The 6337-nt window shown below is 42.1% G+C and overlaps 1 pseudogene; it reads right to left on the bottom strand.

The window, feature by feature from the left end:
• Positions 1–2557: 2557 nt before the first annotated feature.
• Positions 2558–4305, bottom strand: LOC116226696 (uncharacterized; annotated as a pseudogene).
• Between the last annotated feature and the right edge of the window lie 2032 nt (positions 4306–6337).

A 6337-nucleotide genomic window follows, 5' to 3' on the forward strand; every position in this document is an offset into this window, starting at 1 on the left:
AGCCAACCTCACCCAGAGGGATAGGGGAGTGTCATGGAGTTATCTGTAGATCCATTGGTGTCTCACTCCGATTTATAGGAGGGAGAGAAAGTTCTTTTAATATCTGTATACCCGGCATGAGATTAACAGTTCAAATGTTGGTCTGACCAGTTTATTACAGATCTTAATTAGGGAGATGGGGAAGGGGAGCACAGACACTATTATGAATTAGTGTAATGGGGAAGGAAAGGAGGGCGATAGAAAAGATAGGAAAGAAGAAGCAAGGAGTCTTTATAGGAAGCAAGAGGGAGATGGTCACCACCACAGATCCAGTATGGTTCGTAGTTCAGCCATTGATCTTCAGTAGTGGTGGGTCATTGGGTGTTGCTGTTCTGTTGACAATGATGACGGCAGCCATGGGATGATTTTCATTTTCAATGGTTTCAAAGTTGTCAAGTCAGCTGTCTTTGGAGTGACAGCTCAAATCCAGAGTGGTTGAGTCAGCTCTCCTTGGAGTGGCAGCTTCTGGCTCTGGTATCTCAGCAGAAACTCCTTTGTTCCCACCTTCCAGACCTTGCCAGCAGATAAGAGGGAGCAGGGATGCCCATCTGCATCCTGTTTCTCACAGGACACGATGGTATCATTTCCCAATTTTCCCATACCAAGCTGGAGCTATTTAGTCACAGGCCAGATCTTCCGTCAGTGAACACTCCTGAGCACTCTTTTCCGGAGGCAAGCAACTCTGAAGGAAGGGGCTTTCAAATGTTCCCAAAGTGATGTCGATTGTCACACGGTAGCACCCATCACTTGCTCCCTCAACAAATCAATCAGAGTCTTATCACAAGAAATACCTCAGGATGCAAGCTTTGAGCCGAAAAACAAAGAAGGATTCTCATACCACCCCGTGGATCAAAGATTGCTTGAAATGAAGGATAAGTGACCCTCCATGGTGGTGAAGAAAAGAAAAAGGGAGAAAACCGGCAAACAAGCAGGAGGGAAGGAGGAGGGGGAGAAGGGGAAGCTAGTCCTTACACAATTACTATAGAAGATTTCTTGGGCTTGGTTACAAATGATCTCTTGGACTTGTCCATCAGTAGAAATGGTTACAAAGTACATGGAGGATACAACACGTTGTATAAGTTGAATAAAACATGGAATGATACAAGGTACGAACATAAGAGTTGCAACAGCACACAGTAGGTAAAATAGGATGCGTTTCACTCATGAGCCACCTGGAAGCCAGGAAAAGAAGTCAAAGTCTAGGCCTTTCCAAGTTTGGATGGGAACATGGGCTATTTTCCATATACCCTGGGCAATTTGTTTAACAACTTTACCATTATCATCAATCTTTAGACAACAATTAGTGTCATTCAATTTGCCACAGACACCACCCAGTGACTCTTCAGGAGCGGTGACACGAATGTTACATAATGAATAAAAGGTAGAAAGTGAAAAGAGACAACCATACATTTGGCAATAACCATTCATTTAACAATAACCAATAATAATAAATAAATAAATAAAACAAATAGAGCTATTTGTGTCAGCTGCTTTCCCATTGCACTCCCAGAAACTCCCAGTGTAAGCCAGGATTCAAATGGGAATTCTTCAGTAGAGTTTGTGGTTTTATGAATAGCCATACAATATTACACTTCAGTTAATTCACCAAAAGCATATCTAGTCCAATTTGACAATATGTGGACTTGCCATGTAATGTTTTCTAAGATAATTTAGTGTCTTGAGAACTTTCCACTTGAGCATTTCCAAAGCAATTCAATTGCTGAGAGATATAAATAGACGTTTGAGAAGTTCAAGTATTGTTACAGTCTACAGAACTTATCACAGGATAGCGTGTGCAGGATACCCCTCAGTATAAACCATCAAAGAGGGGTAATCCCAGAAACATACACATCTCTTATCAAAACTTAGGCACTTTCCAACAATCATTTTTTGGATGGAACTCCTGGACTGGTGTGACACTGAAAAGCATCAGTGCAAAAGGCTTTATAATAGATTTCTTTTGTGACCACATCTAATAGATATTAGATGGGTCCCTTGGTTCATTTCACAGTTTGTTAGGAATTTGGAAACACTGTGGAGGAGTTACATGCAAATCATAATCAGTTTGGTAAGAAGGGGTGAAAGAAGGGGTCAGAAGAAATGGTATCACTGTGCAGGGAGTATCAGTAAGCTAGGATGACCTGTAAAAACTCTGAAACCAGTTGTGAAGTTTAACAGATCCAAGAACTGATATCAGTTACCACCCACACCCACAACAACACAAAACATAACACTGTTGCAACCAAAAAATGTAATCAAGAGGTATATTCAGTATTCTAGCATGATCAAATCTTCAGTATTTCTGTCACAAAACACAAATGGTTAAAATCAGCTATTGGCCTTTTTGTGTTCTGTCAAGGTCCCATGGGAATTTTCTGTAAAATAAAACACCAACTTGCCCTTTCTGGGCTTTGTTAATATGGTTAAAAAATGAGGGAACAATCCAGCAAGTGTTGATTCCATATTCCTTTTTCGGGGTGTCTTTAGCCTTCCAAGGATATTCGTTAAGGTTAGGGAAGCTGGCCTCAGGTTAGCTGAGTCAATCGACAGTCTGGCCAGGGAGATAAGAGGGTTTCCCTAGCTTATCATGACTCACAGGGATAACTGGCAAGAGTGGTGAGGCCTTTGGACAGAAGGTGTTAAATCGAGGATCTGGTTTCCCTTTGTTGTGAGCTTTCTAATGCATCCACTCTTCATCACCCCCACCCCACTCACTTGGGAGGGGCGAAAACATCAGTTTTCTATTGGCTTGGACAGCCATTCAGGTTCTTCAGGAGAGGCCCTCGGACCTGGGGTTTTGCTTTCCTCAATATTCTTGAGCTTTTGTTCTGGCCACCAATTAACCAATTTCTCTAACCTGACAGTGGTAATCCATTCATCAGATCTCATGGAACACCCTTTTGCCAGCCCAGTGTCCAGAGACAATTACGTTTATGATCAATATTTCACCTACTGGTTTTTACTGGCATTGAGACCCCTCCAGACACACTGAGCTTTAGGCTAGGTGTCCTGGGAGCAAGGCTGACCACCGCAAGTCTTCCTTCTCTTGGCTCAAATGTACTAGAGGAAGAAGAAACCACCGGCCCATATTTTCTCCCATAGTTAATCAACTCTTGGGCAACCTCCCCCCACGTTCATACTTTGAATCCTGACTGCAGATGGTTAGAGGTTACAGTTTCTTCTAACACTGCCCGGGTTCTTTCTCCCTGAGGTATAGCCTCTATTTTTCCTTGCAGTTGTATACATATAGGTTTTAACGACTCTGGAAGCCCCCTAATTAAAGCTGTCATTCTCTCAGGATCAACTGGCATCATAATGGGTGGTTCATGATGTGGCTGCAGCTTTCTATCATACATCATTTGGAGACAAGCAGCCTTTTTAGCACTCTCTACTAACTGATCAGTTGTTCCAGTAATGGCAAGAGGGTCTCCCCTTTCTAAAGGGTTGAGACCACCTGCCCAATAGGCAGCACTGTGTTAAGGACCCGGGAGCACGATTGTTGCCAGTAGTTAAAAATACTCCTGGTCCCTAATAACCTTTTGCTTCCTTTTCTGTTAGCAGAATCTGGTCTCCACCAGTGAGACTAACCCTCCACACATACTCTGTTTCAGATTCCTTTGGAGAGCAGCTAAAATCTTTTTTCAATTTTGCTAGTTCAGTGGCTGAGAAGGGAATTTCCTTAACATTCATTTGAGGATCTAGATCCTCACTGTTATCGAATGTATATTTGGTTTTTATCAAAGGGCACAATGGGGCTATTGGGGTTTCTAATTTATCTAGCCTTTCCTTCATTCCTTGTAATTCCACCTGAGGAAAAGTTTTTTTTTGAGGCAAAGTATGGGTGACGATATCGCTGGCATGCTTACACATTAACAGTTCCTTAAAAGCCATTTGCAACAAAGCCGAATTATGTTTCTCTCTTTCTAATTGTTCCTCAAGGTTCACTATTTGATTCTGCGGAGTTTTTACCAATTCTTGTGTTACTTTAACTGATTCCTGCAGTGCTTGTATAGTTTGGGTTTCTGCCGAATGCTCCACGGCAGCTTTTAAAGTATCCTTGAGTACGGCACAAATAAACGGCTTTCCTTTTCCAGCTCAGGTACGAGCCTCATTTTGTAAAACACGAATACGATCCAAAACACGCTGCAAATTATGCCAATTTTCTTGTGCCCAATCCATCCCTGATAAAGAGGGTCGAGTACCATGTTTTTCTAGAAGATCAAATAATACATCTTCACTTTTTATGGTGGCAATGCTGTCACTCATTTTTCAATACACTGAAAGATCTACATTAAAGGAGGGGGAGCTCTCCTTACCTCCACCCAGGGAGGCACACAACACCTATTAAACAAATTCAAATGCTCCAATCACTCTTCCCTTTCTCTGAGGGAAGCACACAAAAAGGTTCAAATTTCAGATTTAAGTTACAAGATACTTAAATCACAAAATGCAGAGAGGTCTTCCAGAGGAGACACACACATATTCAAAATTAGTTCATATGTCCCCGAGAGGTATGCATATAAACAGTAAAGTTTCAGAATATGGAGCGGTCTTCCTGGAGAAGGACTTATGTCTAAGTTTTCAAAAATATCGCTCCAGCAACTTCAGGAGGTACACACAAAGAAAGTTTCAGACTATAGCTGGAAGGACAACACTCTCACGGTGGGTATCCTGCCTTCGACTATGCCATTAAATAAATGTCTCACTCCGATTTGTAGGACGGAGAGGAGGTTCTTTTAATATCTGTATACCTGGCGTGAGATTAAGAAACAGCGGTTCAAATGTTGGTCCGACCAGTTCATTATAAATCCTAATCAGGGAGATGGGGAAGGGGAGGACGGACACTACTATGAATTAGGGTAATGGGGAAGGGAAGCAAGCTTTGAGCCAAAAAATAAAGAAGGATTCTCACAGGGGGACAGCAGGTCCACAGGCCCACAGGCACACTGGTGTGAAAAGGTGGGGAGGGGGAAGGCTGGGGGGAACAAAGAGAAAAAAGTAAATAAAGGGGAAAAAGAACCAGCACCAACGACCTGAGGAGGAAAGTTAATTTACTAATTATAATAGCAGAAATACAAGTTAATTGGGATTGAAGCTAATAAACCAAATAAATGAGAGAGAGCGTCCAAAACTGAAGGCCTTACTCTAAGGCTGAAGCTAAGAGGGCTACGGAGCACACGCTGCCAAAACAAGCAGTAAAAGAACAGTCTCATGACTTCCAAGCAGTTTTATCTTTCTCTCTGCACGGAAAATGGAAATGAAAAGTCTTCTGGGGTATGTAGGTCTTCTTCTCTTCTGAGAACCAGGTACCCAGAAAATCAGCAGTCTACAGAATTGGAGCATTAACTCTTTAAATCCCAGTGCTCTACATGATGTTATGATGTGGAATACTGATAACAAAAAATCGTAAAACCATCCCTTATTCCACATCCCTACGTCATGCTTAGTATATACGTATACAAACAAACAATAATTAACATGCATTAATGTCACACTCCCATTGTGTGACTAGGTTTCCAGGAGGGAGAGGGAGTACTTTGTGATATATTGAAATGAGGAAAGTTAGTTAGATTAAATGTTATGTGCCTTCATGAGGTGTGAATCGACTGCTAAAGATCTGGCCTTGCTTAGCCAGGTTTTTGCTGCTGATAACAGATGCTTTTCTATAGACTTAGACAGTTACTACAGACAGTGGGTCTCCTGTTTCTCCAAATAAAATTGTTAGCTACCCTATCTCTGGAATGCAAGGCATCAGTCTAGGACAGTAAACTACAAGAATTAATGATGAAGCAGCAGATTGGTGAACAGAGTTGTAGCCGATAAGACGACTGAGAGACTCTCTCACTCAGTCTGGAGATTCTGTTTCTCGGCTAGAAGACTCTGGGCCTGAAGATTCTCCATCTTGGCTCAGAGACACTCTCTTTCAATTTGGATACTCTGTTTCTCAGCCAAGAAACTTTCTTTCTGGACCCTGAGATTCTCTCTCTCAATTCCAACTCTCTTCTGGGAACTCTCCTTTTTGACTCTCTCGCTCAATTTCAGAGACTCTCTCTCTCTCTCAGGTAGTAATGAATAAGGCCAAATAAGCATAAACCAGGCCCCAAATAATTTGTATCTCCTCAGATTTTCCTGAGCTGCAACATCTCTGTCTCAAATTACTGCTAAGGTTCTCAGGATCTTGTAGGTGTTCAATAGTACAGTTCCATGACACCAGTGATGCCTGTTTCTCTAAAGTCGCTCCCAGGTTCCTCCACACTCCCTTCCACTCAGAATTCTCTGGCTCTGGGGGAGGCTTCTG

Source organism: Phasianus colchicus, chromosome 1, assembly GCF_987193195.1.
Source record: "Phasianus colchicus chromosome 1, bPhaCol1.hap1.1, whole genome shotgun sequence".
Taxonomy (NCBI): domain Eukaryota; kingdom Metazoa; phylum Chordata; class Aves; order Galliformes; family Phasianidae; genus Phasianus; species Phasianus colchicus.